The following is a 22469-nucleotide window of genomic DNA, read 5'->3' on the forward strand; positions in this document are numbered from 1 at the left end:
AATCTAGCTGAATATACTCGTAAGAAATTATAGTTCGTTCACTAGGAGTTGGCACTTGGCTGGCTACACCTTCTCGGACGCAGAGTTCATTTCAGTGCGGGAGAGAAACACCTCCGCGCTTGAAATTGAGACAACCTTTATAGCGCGCCAAGCACAAACAGTGAATTCTTTTTCTATCATTTACTTCGCTTTATCATCTGCTATTATGCCTTTCGTTTCTCTAGCTAATTAAATATATTTTAAATTTAAAAACTGCTGTTTTCCCAGCAAAATGTCTCGAAAAGGACAAACTATTCACTTAAAAGAGAGAAGTATCATAAAAAAATGGAGTGAAATATCGTCAAATTTATGAAATGCTTAACGTTAAAAAAAATGCAGATAAGGTTTGCGAAATAAATATTTTTGCCATACGATTGCCAAATAGCAACCTTGTTCACAACCTTCTCCCAAAGATAGCGAAATAGTATCGTCGCATACCACGTGATGAAGGCGGGGCCAAGTGCCAACTCCTGCTGAGCGAGCCATAGCTGAAAGCCCGCTCTCGCTCAGGTTGAAAAAAGTCTCAACTAATCACAACAAAGTCTTGCTCAAAACTTTCAAACGAATGCCGAACACAAACATTAAATTCCAATTTTTAAATTTTTTTATTATTATTGGTTGCCCTTTTCAGTAGCTTCACTTTATTGGATTAAGCAAAAACAAACTTTTAGTAGTCCATCCTATCAAAATAGAGATTAACTGCATTCAGCATTATCTGGAATAATGCTGTTGCTCAAGGCAACTCATAATATTTTAAATTTACCACAGTCAAGCTACTTTCTCCTGTACTTGTATTTTCAAGAGAACATAAGAAATCTATCCTAAAAAGATGTACAGCATTGGTTCAGCTGTAATGCCACCCAATTTACTCTAAAACACGTTGTATTGTCTAAAATAAGAGCACATTTGGTATAGAATAAAACTGCAGCAATTACTATGAGGCCAGTAGTATAGCAGAATAATAATTTCCTAATTATCCTAATAATAATATATCCTAATTGTTGTATGGCGACTTTTTACGGTATCCCCTAACTAATAAGTACATTTTCTATCTAAGTTTTCTCTTTAGTTCATAGCTTATTTCTTCAATTCCTACTGTTAGTTCTCCCTACGTTCAATCGTCAATTAAATACTTTTTATTCTTCTATTCAAATACATTTTTGTTAAACTTGTAGTGGATGATGTTAATACAGTTTCTTCAAATATTAATTCATTCATTAAATGTAATTCATTTTAGTTTTATATGGGAGAAAACAATTATTAATCATTCAATAAAAAGTAAGCAAAATGAAATATTTCTTTGTTGTAGGAATTGACTTTTTTCTTTGCATTATTGCTTGTCAATGAGTACTTATATTGCATTCATTGACTTTAATAATAAATGCCGATTTTTTACGCACCTCTCTTAAACGAACCTTTAATTCTGCCTTTTAGTATTCAGTTCATTTTTTTTTTAATTTCAATTAGTAATTTAACAAAATTAATTATTCTTGACGTCAATACTATCATTGGTGTTTTTTACGCTCATTCCGTAATGAATTAGTTACATTTTTCCCTTAAATGAAACTTATTTTTTTGAAGTGATACTTCTTATGCGACTTCCAACAAGGTTGCGTTAAACGTTTAACGCTACATTTTTATTGGCCGGGAAATCCAGTTTTCCCTCATTCATTTCCATATTGTTTTGATTCTCACTAGCATAAAAGTATTGTTTTTCTATAAATATTTTATTAGTTTGTTTTGACACACTTATAATTTAATAGGGTAGTATTTTTTATTTTCAAATTTAGCGGATAACAATTGTAAAAAACGAGTGAAAACAATCCCACGGACAATGCGATGGATTTAAGGTTATGTCAAGGTATGTCTCTTGTGAATATCAATTGATTGTTAGGTTTTCTCTTCTGAAATTACATTATGACGCACTCACATACATTATTACTACAAATACATTTTCCACGGCGTGACGATGAGGCAACCACAAGCGCTGCCACTGGTTCAAGAGGTCCACGAGGGAAAAATGCACAATATTACCGTGATTACAGAGTACGGAAGCGAGCGGAGCAGGAAAAAGAGTCGTTGAATAGAACTAGTGATCCTTCTACGACTGCTGATTCTTCTACAATTAACGTCGCAGGTTACGAAGTCTAACTTCTTCCGCGCGGAGGGACTCCACGCACTATTTTTTAATTTAAATTACCGCTGATTTTAAATGATTTGGTTTTATAGTTGCACATTTTAAAAGCATAACTCTATAAACAAAATGAACACGTGGTTTCAGATAAACTTAGACTTTATGCAACCACGATCACGTTGATCATGCATAGCATAGTTAGCGTAGTAAATAAAACAGAATGCGCAATAAACAACTTATTTTTTGATTAAATATAAAGTTAACGTTACTGATGCTATCTTTAAAATATTTGAAAAAATAGAATCATCAATAGCTTATTTTAAAACGCTGGATCTAAGCCATAAATTTAAAAAAAAATTTTAAGACTTAGTTTACATGAAAAGACTCTTACTTTTCAGAGTTTATAAAATTTACTGTAGGAGGCCAATCCCTTGCTGAAAAATTGAGGTATTTTTGAGGTATAAATGAGGTGTATCAACCTTAGGTTATTACTTATTAACCTAAAGTATATTTTTTTACACCTGTGGAAGTATTTATTCAACAATCTAAATTGTTTCATTTAACACTTTAGGTTATTCTGGATCTACATCAAGTGTATTTTTTGAAAGTTGTTAAGGTAATTTTTTACTAAATTGAGGAGATTCATGTTCTACCTAAGGTTATCAACCTCAAGTATAGATTTTTATGCCTGAAGAGATATTTTTTTTAATCAACTTAACTTACACATCAAGTTATTCAATACATCAACCTCAAGTGTATTTTTCGACACTAAGGAAGGCTATTTTTTATGAACGGGATGTTCTATCTTAGGTTATTATTTCTTAACTTCAAGAAGATATTTTTGCATTTTTAGCTTTATTAAATTTGGTAATAACACTAATTGAAATAAAAATTAAGCTATGAACTGAAAAGCAGAAGAAAGAAAACAAAAATGTTCTTATTGGATACTTTTAAAAATAACCATCCTATAATTGACACCAATGATTCTTGGTTTTTGGTAATAGGCATTATGGTAATGGGTGTAGTTTTACTAGGTACCAAATATACTCTGGGTACAACGCAGTTTATGATAAATTTGGTGCTGATACAGCTGCACCAGTACTGCACGTTTTTATGATATAATTATTATGTAGATAGATAAGTTAAGTAGAGGAGAAAGTAGCTTGTCTGTGGAAAGTGGGGGCCGGGATAGCCTGGTTGGTAGGGCACTGAGTCCATGTCCAAGATTTCGTGGGTTCGATTCCAGGCCGACCGAAGTGCGGTTAATGGTGACTGGTGCACGTTAAATATGTCAAGTCGCAAAGTCCTCCATGTTCCATAACAAATCAATACATCTGGGGGTACATATCCAGGAGTTCCCTTGTCTTCTGGATTGATTAGGTTCAGAATGACAAGGCAACGGAGTTGAGCATTAGCTGTCGTAAAACCAAAAAATTGGGTCTCCTGTTCAACGACGGTTATAAAACATCATAAGTTGCCTCGAGCAACATCATTATTCCACATAATGCGGATTACAGTTCCTCTTTATTTCAATAAGATGAACTACTAAAAATGTGTTTTGCTTAATCTAATAACGGAAAGCCATCGGTTAAGACAACACATAATCTATACATACAATAAAATAAAGAATTTGAGTGTGTGCATACCGGATTGCGGGTATACTGTAAGCTCTAAAAATACGTGATTCAAAATGAATATAAATGAGTAAAATTATATACAAATTAAAATTCAGAGCCATATGGGTCATGTATTATATAATAGAGTCTTTATTAGCTTTAATATGAGAAAATTTGAAGTCTATATTCTGTATTACAATATGTATTGCCCACTAATATTGAACCATAATATTCAAACTGGATCAGTTATATTACCGTGTACTAGTGTACCCTACCAGAGGAAATAATTATAAGCCTAATTTTGGGCCCACAATGACAATGCCGCCCTACAGGCTACTATGCATGTATGTATATAATAATGAGTTGAAAGAGGTTAAAATGAGGAAATTCGATGTCAATATTCTGTCTTACAACATGACCTCTGATAAGGATCAAAATTATGTCTTCAGATCATCCTCGGGGTTAGATTCGCCCGTCTGTCACCAATTTTTCAGCGACGTAAATAAAATTTTTACTTACCAAGTTCGTAAAGAGTTTCGCTTAGTTTCTTTGAATCTTAATTTTAAGATATAACTTTATTTATATTTTTGTATATTATTCACTGGTAAGCGCTGAAGTATTTTGGTGCCCTTTGGAACGCGTCACACTGCCAAACAGTAGGTGTGGTTGCTCAGGTCTTTCCTTATAAAGTCTTGGGTGAGCCGCGATGGCTCAGAGGATAGAGCGTTCGCCTTCCAATGAGACGAACCAGGTTCGAATTCCAATCGATACGGATTCCGCATCCGACTTGCACCGACCACAGTGCTAACGTGAAATATCCTCAGTGGTAGACGGATCATGGGTTAAAGTCCCGCCAGGCTGGGAGGCTCTCGTGGTCTTGCGCTCCAAATAACTCAAATGCTGGTTAGCTTCATCAAAAAGTCTTCCACGAAGGCTAATTTCTTCCTATACTCGAACTAGGAGTTCCCTTGTCTTCTGAATTGGGCTCAAAATGAGTTGAGCATGAGTAGTCGTAAGCCCATAAAAATGCTGTTAAACGACGCAATAAAACATAAAGTCTTGGTTGGATTCCCCGAGCTGAAGACTAGATGACTGATTAAGATTGTGTCTTAATGGATCACCCCAGTTCGTGAACCGCCTCGCTGCAGTTTCAGAGCCGAAAAATTCCATGCACAGTTGTACAGTAGGGTAGAGTAGTGCTAAAGTGATCGACTACCATCTGCCCTCTGATATATATTGTGTCAGTGTAGAGTGTAACATACGTCAACATTGTTTACGGAACATCATTAAAGACGAATCCCAGAACATCGCCAATGATTCATTCGTGTAGCTCTAGTGAAACACGAGTAACAAACCTAGTAACTCTCTTACACTACGAGGCACTGACTTCTTGGCCTCCGAGACAAAACCGTATCAAAAATGTTACTCATTTTTTATCCTTCATTTATTGCTTTATTGAAGTGACATACATTGAAGGCTTGTTTGTTCAATTTAGACTTATAAACCACTATCAAGTGAAAAGACAGATCGAACAATTTAGAGAAGGACATCACAAAGAATACATCCAGGGTTAAGACGGGATTCGAACCCGCCACCTACACGCGTCACACTGTGTTTAACGGATGATACCACTCGGTCAGAGAGGCACTCCGTGATTTACCCGAGACTTGTGTGCTCACTACTTTGAAGTGCTTACCAGATTGAAAAATGGAAACAACACTAAGGAAAGTGTGAAAAGCATCTAACATTATGATCAACCCTAGCTTCAAAATTTATAATAAAAGGCCTTGCTACCATAAATACCACATAAATTTATTTTTTCTACTTAGTCACGAGTATGTGCAGGGGTTCTGGATACAAAGACGAACCGTGTCTTAACGATCAGTCCACTGGGGGACGCTTTAATTTAGCATCTCCGTGGATTTGGAAGTAAACCAAAGAAACCGGCAATCGGAAGCGTTCTCGCGTGTCGTACTATAAAACCTTCTCCCTCTACTCATTATCGAAAGTTTGAAGAGGGAAGTGTAGTGAACATTTGCGAAGAAATGAAGAACGGCAAAACAAATGAAACAGTTCGAAACTTCAAACAGGTCAGGGTATTTATTCGTGTTTTTACCTAATGAGTTAAATTGTATTATAGTTAGGAGAACATAAACCATTTCAATTTCTGAATCTCGTAACTATTTTTTGTTACTCTGATGTTCTTGCTACTCGGTATATAAAAGTTAGACAAATTAGACGCTCTGTAGTTTTATAACGACATGTTTTGCTCGAGTTCATGTACAATACTTTTAAATTTAGAATTATGGGTTTTCATTCAGGAGATTTTTTTATATACTTACTATTTATATTTATTTTTAACGCATTGGATTGCAATGTTGATATACACGAACGTAAGCAAGTATAAACCGGTTTTCGTCGCTTTGTCGCGTATTTCAGAATTTAAAAAAAAATTTAATTCTGAATAATATTTTTCGTTTTAAGTACATTTTGATTATAAATGATTTTTCAGAAATGTGTGTAAACTGTTGACTTTATTTCATATATTCTTCCAATTACAAAGCGTCGATGTTGAACAGAGTTTTTCAAGAATGTGCTTTTGGACAATCTTTCAATCTTAAAAATCATTTCTTATGACAATGAAATTCTGATCACCCAAGTGAATGTAATTAAGAAATTTTCAGGCTTTTTTATTTTATTTCTCAACTACAGACTCTGGTCAAATTATTAGACGTACTCCAAGATTCTATTTAAAATTTTTATTATCTGGTGATAGTCTATACAGTTTTATACTATACAGCTTTATATAATATAAATTTGACGATTGGATGAATTAGACGATATATTATGTAAAATGTTTATTACATCAGGTATTATATTAATAATATTTAATAATTTGACCAAAATATTAGAAGCACTGTAGTTTTTTAATAATGACATGATTTGCACCAGTTTATAGGCAATACTTTTATATTCAAACATACATAATGCGTTATTGTTCAAGAGATTTTTTATAGACTTCTCTATTTGTATTTATTTTTAACGTACTGCATTACAATGTTAACCGATTAATACACGAACGTAAACAAGTGCAAACCTGTTTCAGACACTTTGTCGTGTGTTTCAGTTGCGGACGTGTTTCTGCTTCTTTATGCACTATGTTTATTTTTCGCAGTTTTAAACTATGCAGTCATTTGTTTATTTTGTGTGCAGTGTTTAAATAATTTGGAACATTTTAATCATGAGTAATAAAGGCTATATTTTACCATGTAAAAATGCTGAAGCCCTCGTGAGTGCTAAAATATTAGAAGTTTTATCTTACTTGGTTAACATATAAAATATTTCAGCCAGATTTAATTATACTTCAAAAAGAAATATATTGATATTCAGTGCGAAAATGCACAGAATTTTTATTGTTTGAATTTTTGGGTTTCAAAAAATACAAAACTTTTTCTTCAAGGAAAGAAATCGAACTTCATTAACTATTTGATATATAGTATATTTCAGCCTACTTTAATACATTATTTTTCTAAACTAAATTTTATTTAGCACATTGTATAATAACACATTTATATGTTGAAATGATGAATTGTGTTATGGGTAAAAATTTGAGTTTTATTTCGTAGAAAGATATGATTTTTCAAAACCTTTTTATAATAAAAACTTAATTTATGTATAGAATTTGAAAGTTTAATTTGATTATAAAATGATGCGAATCAGCAATAATTATTTTATGCTTATGTCATTGACTTTTTAAGTACAGTAAAATCAGGGTATTTAAAAGAGTTTATAAACATTTATTTTAAGAATTCATTTTACATGTCTGCTAGTCAGATAGTATTATACAAAATCATTCGTAAAGTTACTTAAGCAATTATATAAACTTTTTGTTTAAAGTTAAAGCATGCTAAAGTTAAATAAATTATAATTTTAAATAGAATTTGTTAAAAATGACTGCTTGAGAAAAAAATCCATATTAACGTAGTAGTAAAATGGGATAACGTACAGCATTAAATGAAAAACTAATTGTCGAAGATCTTAAACGTTCAACTTCAGTTAAAAAATTTTTTTTTCTAAATGCATTTGGAACATTGATATTTGATAGATAAAACTAAAATCAAAATAATTAACTAGAGTATTTAATGCAAACATAATTTAAAGAAAGCTTGAAATTTTTTTTCTTTATTACTCAATTAACCAGGGAAAATTAAGGGAATCCTATTAACCTGATTTTGATGAGTTTTTGAATTATAGAGAATTTTGCCTGAGAATTTTGATTAGTTTGGAAAAATAAAAATTAATTGCCTAAAATTATAGTACAAGCTCTCTAGAACAATGGAATAAAAAAATAACATGTAATAATTAGTTTAAGATATATTAACTGTTAAACTTGAAAAAAAAAAAAAAAAACATTTGGCATGCCGAAAAGGTCAGATTTTTTTCGGATCTTAACATCGTGATTTTTCGAAATTCTAATTTGTTAGTCAAAAATGCTCATCAATTCTCCAATTCAGATTTGCAGAATTTTGCGTGATTTTTCTTGTAACATGAAACCTAAATGTTTATTATTATCGAAGAATTTGTCACTTATTTTATTGCAATATAACCATTTTTGGGGAGAATTTTTGAATTGCTAGATTTTTACTTTTTAACGAAAAACAAATTGTTTCATAAATTTTAAAATTATTCAATTAAAAGATACTAATTTCTCAATTCAAATTTTCTCCCCGTCACAGCTGTAATTGCTTTTAATTCTATTCAGCTTTCGCTTACTGTAAATTTACTTAAATTTTTTTCGAAACTGATTGTTTAGCAAAATAAGTTAATTCCTAATAACAGTTTTGAAAATTTTATTTCAAAGTAATAGCACATTTTGACTGGAAACTTTCTCATGTTAAGCTTAATATATAAATAAATATAACTTATTTGCTGTTTCATATTTGCATAATGATTTAGTTACATACAATTTTCAGAGTTTTCCATAAAACTAAATAGTGTTACAAAATGACTATGTGAGAAAATAAATCACTTTTAGGTTTAATCCTTAATTTGGAATAATAGTAAAAATCAAATTTTTGTTATGGTGGAGTATATAATAAATGACTATAAATAATTGATTATAAATAATTATTACAAGTACCTTAAGAAATGAATAAATTAATAATTTATAAGTTAAATTGACTTTTAATGTATTTTAGCCTGAAAACTTCCTTCTTGAAATTTTGTACTTCATGAGGAAAAATATAAGAACTTTAATTTTCTCATTTCACAATAGAACTGGGAAAACAATTTCTGAAATCTAATTGAATTCTGATGGAATCGTGAAAAATTAATATTAATTAGTTTCATTGATAAACTTTATTTCATTCATTGATATATCTTACAGTTCACTTACGAAAATCTGGTGACATTTTTAAATTGCATATTTTTTTTCTTAAATTCCTTTTATAATAAATAAAGCAAATTTAAATCGGTACAAACTGTTTAGATATTCAAAAAATTAAGAAATTGTTATGAAATTTCGTTTATTAGGAATATAATACTAATAATTATATGTAAACGGAAAATGATTTAAAAGGTTTACCAAACCTCAATCATTGTGTTCTTCATGAAAGCAGACCTTATATATTTATTCTAATTAAGGGCACAAACATTAAAAATAAGTTAATAGCATTTAGTTTTATTTAACGAGCTGAACCCGAATTGATTTTGCTAAAAGTGTGTAATAAGTAAAGCTAAATCAACAAATTAATTGATCTTGAATTGTTTGGAAACTCCTGATTTAAATTACAATAATTTACAATTCTTCTACTTTTGAAGAAAAATCTCTTGATCTAGTAAAAGAAAGTTTGAAAAAACATACCTTAAACAAAAACTGTTTTTTTTTTCTCGGGTAGGGCTAACTTTGGCGAGCCCTGATATTTACTAAACAAGTTTTCAATGAATGTGTGCTATAAACATGAATCCTTTGAAAAACAATTTCATTTGTTGTACCTAATATGCAGTCTAAAATGTATGTCTCGTTTCTATTGTTGAAATAAATGTCTCGTTTCTATTGTTGAGCTGATCGTAGGCGGCCATTGGTGAACTCAAAATAATTAGAACTATCTTCATAAATTGCAAACAAAAAGTGTTAATTATCTCGATACATAAATTAATAACGTAAAATTGTCTACCATTTATGTATTCTGTTTTGGAAATTTTAAAATTTTTATTATAAAATTTGTTTTCCTGCCAGAGTTGTGATTTTAAGTGGTTGCCAGACATCATAAAAAGTTCGCTTCAACATTTAAATTCGAATCGAATAAATTACTTTTAATTAAAAATTTTAACTCACCGCAAACTTGCCGTGAAATTAGTTTTTAATGCTTTTAAATAAATTCTTAATCGGAAAGGTCAAGCTTCGTTTAAAAATATCTCATAAGCTGCTTTCAAGTTTCTTTTTTGACGGAACAAACCCGCATTTGCGATAAATGCATGGAAAACCACGAAAACCATCCACGGTTAGTCTGACGGCAAGGGGACTTTAACCCATGACCCGCCTTCCACTGAGGATATTTTACGTCAGCACTGTGGTTGGTGCAAGCCGGGTGCAGGACTCGTATCGACCAGTCAGCGCTGGGATTCGAACCTGGTTCTCCTCATGAGAAGGTGAACGCTCTATAACCTAAGCCACAGCGACTCGATATTCACATATTAGTCATTTGCGCATGTGTGTGCGTTTTAGGGAGCGTTCATTTTTGATCTGAAGTAATTGTAGTAGTTCCGTCGCACTAGAATTACACATTTTTAATATTGGCTATAGTTTTTGAAATCTCCCTGAGAAGGATCCGATATCACAATTTCGATCCTCAGATAAGGGGCACTGGTGCACTCTAAATCTGTCGGGGTCACAAACTCCTCCGAGTGAGTCGATACGTCTGGGGGTTCTGGATTGTAGTTAGATCGTGCTCTGGCACACGTCAAGATTTCGATCTGTGGATGAATGAATGCGTTTTGTTTGTGTGTTTTTTAAATGGCATTTATAAATTTACAGGTTAAACTTTAAAATTTACATAAAAATTTATGTTTTGAAATTAATATAAAAATAATTTTATTAATAAATTAGCAATATGTTTAATAGTTTAAAAAGTTTTGAATGTTTGCTTACTGAATAAAATGAATGAGCAATTTTCTTATTAAATATGTGATTTATAACTCTTGTTTACGGCCTTAAATGAGTTTTTTTAATTAAATTTTTAATTAAATTTTCAATTTTTCTTACACTTATATCAAACAAAGATATCAAAAACATTAAAATGAAATGAATGCTTAAATAATACTAATCGTATAAATTCGATTGAAAAATTTTAAAAGCGAATTCAGTGTAAAATATTAAGCTGGATATTATAATGAAGATAATAATATTTATTAAAATAAATTGCTTACCTGTATATTTTGGGTACTGCCTCACAAAATTCTGCTTTGAACCTACTCCTCAATTTATTATAAAATTCTTTCCTTTTGTCGAAATCTGGTGCATGGCCTTGATTTTCATGAGATTTTTTATAAATCCATTTTTTTCATCATCAATTTTGCCTTATAATTGATGTCCAATAAATTGTTTCGCTCTTATATTTTCTATATATATATATATATTATAAAGATAATTTTTATACACCAGGAGATTACCACATTTCTGGAAGATTTGAGACATTTTCGAAAAATGGCTCAATAACGGTGATGTTATTGAGCCCTACAAATGGACTCTCGGTGCCACATCACCTTCCACATTACCTTTTATTTTAACCGTATCGTGTAACTAAGAATAAGCTGTTTCTCTCTCCAGAAATTCTGACTAAAATCGAAATTAAATCATTTAATGGTGACGCTTTTGACGCACATCAAAAAACATAAATTTACTTTCTTTCATTACATTGCTTTACAAGACCTTGTACGCATATACTGAAATTATTATGAACCAGTCTCATAACGAGTTTGCTCTACTTCTTAAAAATTTCATGTTTACACTAGAATCTTGCAAATTATGATTAGTTACAGCAGTGACCGACCGTTCCGTGACCAATTAAAACACAATTTTAAATAGTTTCTTGCGCCTTAACAAACAAAATTTATAGCCCTATATTCACGAGAGAATTAATTTACATGTGACTCAGTTTCTACACGAGCTAGAGTGTTCAGAATAACTTCAGCAGAGCGTTTGATAAAACAGAATTTCAAGTCTTCGGACTACAATCAAACTTTTCACCATTTTTGTTAACAATCTAGAATTATAGTCTATTAAAATTTCGACCAAATTGCGACCGACTAGAGTGCTCAAATTTCAATTTGAGTTATGTGCCTAATATTAAATTGACCAGCATCCTTCCTGAACTAGAAATAAACTGGTAGAGAGAAATTTCTAAATAAACATTCGATAAATCAATAATAAAAGTACTGTTTTAGTAGTACATATTTCTTTTCACATTCAAAATTATGATAATCTATTTTAGTTTATTTATTATAGGGTTTATAATAAACAAATTTTAAACTTTTTTTTTCTTTGTGTGTCGTCAAATTTCAAAATAGTTAAAAGTGTACCGCGACCAAAAAAGGTTGAAATTTACTGCTCTAATTGTTATGGAAGATAAATCAGATTGTTACTAACTGTGCACAGAATCTAATTTATCTCTAGAATATGACCAATTTATTTCTAATTTTTCACATAGCCCAGGTTTTTGAGCCACATGGGAGCATAGGTCTAATGAGAGTTAAATATAACAAGATTTCTGTTTTTCTTTCAATCATTTGATTGTAAAAAAAGGTTTTTAATCCATTAAGAGAGCCGTGGTTCTTCAGGGGATATGCAGCGCTCGTCTACCAATGAGATGATCAGGGTTCGAATCCCAGATATGGCTGGTCGTTACGAATTCCGTACCCGGCATGCACCAATCATTGTGCTGACGTTAAATATTCTCAGTGGTAGAGTGGTCATGGCTTAGAGCCTCTTTGCCGTCAAGCTAACCATCGAAGGTTTTCGCGGTTTTTCTCTTGATTTAACGCAAGTGCGGTTTAGTTCCATTTAAAAAAAAGTCCTCCACGAAGATAAATTTCATCCAATGATTGATCCAGGAGTTCCCTTGTCTTCTGGACTGGGTACAAAATTGCGGAGTTAAATATTAGTAGTCGTAAACTCAAAGTTAGGTTTATTGAACGAAGTTTATAAGAAGTGAAAGGTTATAAAATCCATTTAGAGAACTATTTTCAGCAACAATGCTTTTCTCAGTATTTTACTTTCACAATTTTTGATTGGTCAGTAAATAGTCGAAATGCCTGTATTTTATAATGACTATCTAAGAAACAACACAAGTTACTTTTCAAGCATTAGGGAATTTTAAGACTATAAACGTTCACAATTAAAACTTTTTGTCTGATATTTACTAAAAACAAATTTTGACAAGTGTTGTTGTGAAGCGATGAACGTGTTATGAAACGGAAAAATTTCGATGGATTGGACTAAACAAGTGTGAAATCCGAATCGGGGGGTGGTACACGGCCGTTCTGCTCCCTCTTCGAGCTTCACGCTTGTTTAGCCGTTTCGAAACTTTTCCGTTCTTTCAGTGCAGTAAGAACCAGGGTGTCAAAAGAACTGGGTGGTCCTGGACATGTGATACTAGCCCACATGTCCGTGACCCTAAGTCACTGAAGAACTCTGGCTCTTACAGCTAAATATATTTGACTGTTAAATTATTTTTCCCTCTCTAGTTAAAGGGCTGAGGTAGGGTAGAGTAAGGTCCTGGATTGTAGCTAAAGGTTGCCAATCCGTGCCCTGAAAAGCCACCCGGCTCTGTACTAAAGTTTAATCTTAGAAAAAGAACGTTTATAGGTACTTGGAATCGATTTCGACGTTCACAATATTTTCCGGGATATTTATTGTTCATAGATAAGGGATAGGATATTACATTTGAAAATATTAACTTATGATATTTTTCCAATTTTAAGCTTAACTTGAATCAGGCTCTTAAGATTAGCTTTTAAAAGCTTCAGATTTATAAGAACGGACAACATTTCCTTAATACCGAAATTTCTTAATTTGAAAATTTAGTTTAATATTAGAAAATATAAATATTGAAAATTAAAATTGCCAAAAACCTTTCTATCCAGTGCTTATATAAGGTTCAAAATCCTGGGCTAAATCAAAATTGTCTGAAAATATACTAGCTTTTACAAAATGGTTTATAGGATTCAGTGTGCAATATAATGATAGTAAATGAAATCACAATGAGCTGTACATGCTGTATACTGTTATTCACAACCAACAATATAAATTGCCTCTGACTTGCTTTAAAGAAATCTGGTCTTGCAGTGGACTGATCGTAGAGACACCGTTTCCAGTAGAATACAGAAGTCAATCATCCCTGGCTGCGGTCAATAAGTGGGTAACCATTAATAATGGAGACCCACGATGGTCTGACTTCAAAACTTCACACACACGTTTTCATCTGTTGCTGGGCGTCCAGAACGAGGCTCGTCGGTGACCTTCTCCCGACCCTCCTTGTACCGCCTTCCACACTGAGATCTCTAAATGCATTTCACCTTAAAGGCGTCTTGAAGAATGTGAGTTTCCGTCGCATTCTTCTCAAACCGCACACAAAACTTTATCGCTTTCCAGCGAACACTCCATCACGCTGTGACTCGATCGAAAAAAAAGACTTAGCGCAAAGACACGTCCTACTGCTCCTACTACTCGGAGCGACCTGAAACCAGGCTTGTTTGGAAGGGCAAATCCCCCACCACATTTTTAGACCAATCTGAGTGCGCTGCGATTGATAGTCGCGTCACAATAAAATCACGCGCATTACTTTCAGAACGCACCCTGTATGAGAAACTTTCCTGTACAGTATTGAAAACGCGAACATCTTGTTATATTCTATTTCCCATGAATTCTATTTTCCATTTGTGCGTCGCCAAATTTTAGAAATGTTTATAGTAAAAATTATAAAGATTTTTTTTATCACGAGTAAAGTTTAAATTAAAGTATATACTTTTTATAAATGTTAAGAGTCTGCCAATCTTGAAATAAGAAATTGAATGACTATTAAAATTATTAATTAACAAAAGAAAGCAAGATAAATAATAACTTTCAAAAGGAAATAAAAGGCAACAATTAAAATAAGCTATGCAATCAATAGTCATAAAAGCAAATTAGCAAAGCATAACAAACAAAAAACAAGCTAACAATTAATAACTAGCAAAAAAATAATAAAATAACAGTTAATGTAAGGAATTTCTTAATAAACTTACTGTTTTTGTAGTACATATTTTCTCATTCAAAATTATTATAAACTATTTTACAGTGTCTTACAGATAAGTAAACTAATTTAGTTTTCTTTCACATTGAATTTCGAAATCGTTTAGAGTGCCACGACAAAAAAAAAAAAGAGAATTAGTGCTCTAAATGTTATGGAAGATAAATCAGATGTGTTCAGCAAATTTGTAGTTGACTGTAATGGATAACATCTGCCTCTCTGTATGTTGCCCCCATCATTGTTACACAGAATCCAACTTAGCTCTCGTATATGACTAGTTTCTTTTGATTTTCACCTACTCCAGGTTTCTGATGCCAGCAAAGATCTAGTAATAGTTTAATATAACGAGATTTCTGTCTTTTCTTTTAATCATCAGATTGTAAACGTTCTAAGCCATTAAGAGTGACTTGGGGGTTTTGGGGATAGAACGTTCGCCTTCCAATGAGGTGAACTGGGTTCGAATCCCAGCGATGACTGGTCTACAAGAATCCCGAACCCGGCTAACACCAATCAATGTCCTGACGTTAAATATCCTCAGTGGTAGATGGATCATAGGCTAGTCCGCTTGCTGTGAGACTAACCGTGGGGGGTTTTCATGGTTTTCCTCTCCTTCAATGCAAATGCGGGTTAGTTTCATATAATTTTTTTATAAAGCATGAAACGCAGTATTAAAAATGTGTAGTTAATTTTATTTAACATAATATTGTAAGAACTTTGCTTTTGACAATATTAAAGTATTCTAAATCTTCTAGATTTAAACTAAATATATTTCTTAATAGATTTTATGTAAAATTTCAACTTTTTATGAGAGTATTTTAATATCTTTTTAAAATTACAGATTATTCAAATTGTTTAGAGCAATTTTTAAATTTTGATGTATACTTCTGTTCTGTTCGTTTCATTTCTTAACGATTAAAACTTAATTTGAACTCCATATTTTTGATTGCATCCTTTTGATACTTGTTTAAACTAACTCTGTGACATCTGTATATTACAGACAATTTAACAGACAATTCATAATTTAAAAACGTTATTTCTCTCTTTACAATAAAATATATGAACTGTTTACATAGAACGCATTTAAAGCTCTCATAAAATTCTAAATTTTGAATTTAATTTAATATTTTATTTTCAAAGCTTGTTGACATATAGCTGAAGTTATAACCAAATTTCCTTTTAGTATTACCTTAGAATGTTTAAAAGTTAATTTCTTTTACTTTTCATACATTTTTCTTTTACTTCCAAATATTTAACTTTGGATCCATTCACAGCTTTTTCCAAATATTTTCTTAGAGCAAGTGCACACTCTAGTTGGGGAAAATCGGGGCTACTACCCCAGTTCAATGACCTCTAGTCTTATCGCTGTACATGACGGTATACTTATGGGGCTCTGGAGGGGGAAGAATTATTTATTTTTCTGAATGTAGAAAAACTGTAATGTTTAATTCTGGTTAATAATCTTTGATTAAATAAGATTACTTAAAATATTTTTAATTTAATAATTTTTTAATACTCCTAATTCTTCTTATTTTATTTCCACTTTCTTCAAAAAACCATTTCTATGACTTAAAATATTTTTCTATACGAAATTTATTTTCAATAATTTTTATATAATGTAACAGTTCTTGTTCAGCTTTTGCATTTTATCAACTGGTGGTTAATGGAAAATGATCATTCTAGAGGATTGATTGTATGTATTAGTTGTGTTCAAATAATGTGTTCGTAAATAATGAGTCTGATAAAAATATTTCAGATTCGGCTACTGCCGCAGTAGGATAAATACAACTTAACATAACTATTACAACCTTCCGAAATTGAGATATATTTGTGAGATCCCCTCTTTAGCTAAGGTTTATTGGAAGGAAGATTTTTATCTCCATCGAAAGTGGTGGAATTGTTTTTATTTTTGGGACTTAAAAATTTTCTCAAGCTTGTATATTTTTATGTTTTCAATATTTAAATTAATGTGTGAGTTATTGTTTTCCCTATAAGGCTTTATAATTGCATTGGTTTAATTTCTAAATGAACCCTTCTTTAGAGATTAGAATTATTAGACATAACATTTAAAATTAATAAAAATATAAACTGTTAAAATAATTTCTTAGTCGCAATGCTTAAATTTAATTAGTTAATATAGTAAATGTGTAATAATCATCTAAGTGATAATTATATTCAGTGGAATAAAATGGTTTGAGAGTTTGACAAAACTTGATAAATTTGCATACTCATTATCAGTAATATAGTGTAATTATGTCTCTTTAACAATTTTCCGTTAAAAATTAGTTTTATTAAGAAACAGTTTGGAAATATAGACAAAATACTGGCGCCTTTTACATTAACCTAAAAAATGTTAAGTAAACTCTTAACGTCACTCTATAAATGTAGTTTTTGATAACTACGTCTCATTTTTAATCATGTGTGTACCAAAGTTTTCTGATTAGTTGTTAATTTGAAGTTAGAAAAATTTTCAAACCATTTGTACTTAGAAAATTTCTGATGTTTGCACTTTGAATGACTTTCGAATTGTTTTGACTTCGAAAAATATTCAAAATTTTTTCTCCTCAGAAGTTGAGAAAAAAAGGTATTTTAAGAGTTGCAGAAGTTTGGTGGTAGAAAAAATTTTCAACTTGTTCCAACTTTGTTCCCGACTTAAATTTGTTCTGTGAAAAGTTATGAAAATGTTTCAACATAAAAAATTACTTTAGTTGGAAGAAATTGGTATACAAGAAGTCAAAATTTTTTTAAAAAAAATTATCTTGGCTTTGAAAAATTCAAATTTGTTTGAAAAATTCTGAATCTTTTTTTTTGGAAGAAATATTCTGAAGTTGTATGTGCGTAGAAATTTTTTTAGTGTGAAAAAACGAACATATAAGGAGCAGTAGGTGTTTGGGATCATGGGAAAATTTTCAAACAAATTCAAACTGATTTTGAAAAATTTTCCATTTTTTTGTACTTTGAAAAATTTAGAATCTGTTGGCTTTAAAAGTTCTGAAAATGTTTAGAATCAGGAAAATTTTGAAGTTGTTGGTACTTTGGAAATTTTTAAAGTTTTTAAAAAATGGGTGTATAAAGAATCGCATTACATAAGCTGTAAGTTAGAAAAATTTTCCTACTGTTAGTACCTCGAAAAATTCTGATGGCACTTAGAAAATTTTTGTTTCTTCTTTCGAAAGATCAAGTTGTTTGTACTTTTGAACTTAGAATAATTTTCAAATTGTATTGACTTTCAAAAACTTTCTAATTTTCCGTACTTACAGAAATTCTGAGTCTGTTGACATAAGAAACATTTTTAATTTATTTGAAATCGAAAATTTTTCGACTATTTAACAAATGGAAGATGTTTTGTCTTTTAAAAATTTTCAAATGTTTTGTAATTAAAAAAACACTGCGTACATACATTACTTAGAAAAATTCTGATGTAGTTTTTACTCATTTTTCAAATTAAGATTGAAGATTAAAATTGCAAAGAAAACTTTTAGAACCTGTGCTTATATACTGTTCAAAGTCTTGGGCTACATCAAAATTGTCTGATTATCTCCATTGATTTATCATTTTTGTTTTGTGCATAGATACTGCTTTTGTGCGTTGTATTTTTCAGAATTTACTGTCTTCTTGATATCCTGCTGATGGACACTTTTCGGGAAGCTAAAACTTCATCAGATCATTTTTATGGTAAAGATTAAGAGGTGTATATGGAAAACGGAACGATTTGAAGATATTAATGACGAAGTACTCAATCGCATTCTTGCTGGCCTAATAGGTAAGATGGTAACTTCTTCTCTTCCTTCTCCTTCCGAGAACTTTTCACTTAATGCGCTTTTCATTTTTAGCATCTCAAAGCAGAATGGTCATCTTATTGTGATCCTTTTGGCTTCAAAATTCTCAAAAACAGCTACCCGGAGGTGCAGTCAGTCAAGAGCTTGCAGTGATTCCTAGTGTAGAGAACACTATCTATACTATCGGTTTATTCTTTCTGATTGGTTTGGATTTTTAATTTATTTTTGTTTTGTGCGTAGGACCAGATTTTTTGTCTTGTATTTTCAGAATTTACTGTCTTCTTGATATCCTGCTGATGGACACGTTTCGGGAAGCTAAAACTTCATCAGATCATTTTTATGGTAAAGATTAAGAGGTGTCTATGGAAAACGGAACGATTTGAAGATATTAATGACGAAGTACTCAATCGCATTCTTGCTGGCCTAATAGGTAAGATGGTAACTTCTTCTCTTCCTTCTCCTTCCGAGAACTTTTCACTTAATGCGCTTTTCATTTTTAGCATCTCAAAGCAGAATGGTCATCTTATTGTGATCCTTTTGGCTTCAAAATTCTCAAAAACAGCTACCCGGAGGTGCAGTCAGTCAAGAGCTTGCAGTGATTCCTAGTGTAGAGAACACTATCTATACTATCGGTTTATTCTTTCTGATTGGTTTGGATTTTTAATTTATTTTTGTTTTGTGCGTAGGACCAGATTTTTTGTCTTGTATTTGCAGAATTTACTGTCTTCTTGATATCCTGCTGATGGACACGTTTCGGGAAGCTAAAACTTCATCAGATCATTTTTATGGGAAAGATTAAGAGGTGTCTATGGAAAACGGAACGATTTGAAGATATTAATGACGAAGTACTCAATCGCATTCTTGCTGGCCTAATAGGTAAGATGGTAACTTCTTCTCTTCCTTCTCCTTCCGAGAACTTTTCACTTAATGCGCTTTTCATTTTTAGCATCTCAAAGCAGAATGGTCATCTTATTGTGATCCTTTTGGCTTCAAAATTCTCAAAAACAGCTACCCGGAGGTGCAGTCAGTCAAGAGCTTGCAGTGATTCCTAGTGTAGAGAACACTATCTATACTATCGGTTTATTCTTTCTGATTGGTTTGGAATTTTAATTTATTTTTGTTTTGTGCGTAGGACCAGATTTTTTGTCTTGTATTTTCAGAATTTACTGTCTTCTTGATATCCTGCTGATGGACACGTTTCGGGAAGCTAAAACTTCATCAGATCATTTTTATGGTAAAGATTAAGAGGTGTATATGGAAAACGGAACGATTTGAAGATATTAATGACGAAGTACTCAATCGCATTCTTGCTGGCCTAATAGGTAAGATGGTAACTTCTTCTCTTCCTTCTCCTTCCGAGAACTTTTCACTTAATGCGCTTTTCATTTTTAGCATCTCAAAGCAGAATGGTCATCTTATTGTGATCCTTTTGGCTTCAAAATTCTCAAAAACAGCTACCCGGAGGTGCAGTCAGTCAAGAGCTTGCAGTGATTCCTAGTGTAGAGAACACTATCTATACTATCGGTTTATTCTTTCTGATTGGTTTGGATTTTTAATTTATTTTTGTTTTGTGCGTAGGACCAGATTTTTTGTCTTGTATTTTCAGAATTTACTGTCTTCTTGATATCCTGCTGATGGACACGTTTCGGGAAGCTAAAACTTCATCAGATCATTTTTATGGTAAAGATTAAGAGGTGTATATGGAAAACGGAACGATTTGAAGATATTAATGACGAAGTACTCAATCGCATTCTTGCTGGCCTAATAGGTAAGATGGTAACTTCTTCTCTTCCTTCTCCTTCCGAGAACTTTTCACTTAATGCGCTTTTCATTTTTAGCATCTCAAAGCAGAATGGTCATCTTATTGTGATCCTTTTGGCTTCAAAATTCTCAAAAACAGCTACCCGGAGGTGCAGTCAGTCAAGAGCTTGCAGTGATTCCTAGTGTAGAGAACACTATCTATACTATCGGTTTATTCTTTCTGATTGGTTTGGATTTTTAATTTATTTTTGTTTTGTGCGTAGGACCAGATTTTTTGTCTTGTATTTTCAGAATTTACTGTCTTCTTGATATCCTGCTGATGGACACGTTTCGGGAAGCTAAAACTTCATCAGATCATTTTTATGGTAAAGATTAAGAGGTGTCTATGGAAAACGGAACGATTTGAAGATATTAATGACGAAGTACTCAATCGCATTCTTGCTGGCCTAATAGGTAAGATGGTAACTTCTTCTCTTCCTTCTCCTTCCGAGAACTTTTCACTTAATGCGCTTTTCATTTTTAGCATCTCAAAGCAGAATGGTCATCTTATTGTGATCCTTTTGGCTTCAAAATTCTCAAAAACAGCTACCCGGAGGTGCAGTCAGTCAAGAGCTTGCAGTGATTCCTAGTGTAGAGAACACTATCTATACTATCGGTTTATTCTTTCTGATTGGTTTGGATTTTTAATTTATTTTTGTTTTGTGCGTAGGACCAGATTTTTTGTCTTGTATTTGCAGAATTTACTGTCTTCTTGATATCCTGCTGATGGACACGTTTCGGGAAGCTAAAACTTCATCAGATCATTTTTATGGTAAAGAATAAGAGGTGTCTATGGAAAACGGAACGATTTGAAGATATTAATGACGAAGTACTCAATCGCATTCTTGCTGGCCCAATAGGTAAGATGGTAACTTCTTCTCTTCCTTCTCCTTCCGAGAACTTTTCACTTAATGCGCTTTTCATTTTTAGCATCTCAAAGCAGAATGGTCATCTTATTGTGATCCTTTTGGCTTCAAAATTCTCAAAAACAGCTACCCGGAGGTGCAGTCAGTCAAGAGCTTGCAGTGATTCCTAGTGTAGAGAACACTATCTATACTATCGGTTTATTCTTTCTGATTGGTTTGGATTTTTAATTTATTTTTGTTTTGTGCGTAGGACCAGATTTTTTGTCTTGTATTTTCAGAATTTACTGTCTTCTTGATATCCTGCTGATGGACACGTTTCGGGAAGCTAAAACTTCATCAGATCATTTTTATGGTAAAGATTAAGAGGTGTCTATGGAAAACGGAACGATTTGAAGATATTAATGACGAAGTACTCAATCGCATTCTTGCTGGCCTAATAGGTAAGATGGTAACTTCTTCTCTTCCTTCTCCTTCCGAGAACTTTTCACTTAATGCGCTTTTCATTTTTAGCATCTCAAAGCAGAATGGTCATCTTATTGTGATCCTTTTGGCTTCAAAATTCTCAAAAACAGCTACCCGGAGGTGCAGTCAGTCAAGAGCTTGCAGTGATTCCTAGTGTAGAGAACACTATCTATACTATCGGTTTATTCTTTCTGATTGGTTTGGATTTTTAATTTATTTTTGTTTTGTGCGTAGGACCAGATTTTTTGTCTTGTATTTTCAGAATTTACTGTCTTCTTGATATCCTGCTGATGGACACGTTTCGGGAAGCTAAAACTTCATCAGATCATTTTTATGGTAAAGATTAAGAGGTGTCTATGGAAAACGGAACGATTTGAAGATATTAATGACGAAGTACTCAATCGCATTCTTGCTGGCCTAATAGGTAAGATGGTAACTTTTTCTCTTCCTTCTCCTTCCGAGAACTTTTCACTTAATGCGCTTTTCAT

The 22469-nt window shown here is 32.1% G+C and overlaps 1 long non-coding RNA gene across 7 annotated transcripts; it reads left to right on the top strand.

The window, feature by feature from the left end:
- Positions 1–15668: 15668 nt before the first annotated feature.
- LOC147808316 (uncharacterized) lies at positions 15669–22399 on the top strand. Of its 7 annotated transcripts, none has more exons than XR_015434844.1 (3): positions 15669–21513; positions 21584–21959; positions 22030–22399. It is a non-coding gene; the product is annotated as an uncharacterized LOC147808316 (long non-coding RNA). The 7 variants fall into 7 exon arrangements; XR_015434845.1 differs by having other exon boundaries at positions 15669–21067; positions 21138–21513; positions 21584–22399; XR_015434848.1 differs by having other exon boundaries at positions 15669–20621; positions 20692–21513; positions 21584–22399.
- Positions 22400–22469: the final 70 nt, after the last annotated feature.

The sequence above is a fragment of the Parasteatoda tepidariorum genome, chromosome 6 (assembly GCF_982258835.1).
Source record: "Parasteatoda tepidariorum strain Cologne lab strain chromosome 6, Ptep-v5.0, whole genome shotgun sequence".
NCBI lineage: Eukaryota > Metazoa > Arthropoda > Arachnida > Araneae > Theridiidae > Parasteatoda > Parasteatoda tepidariorum.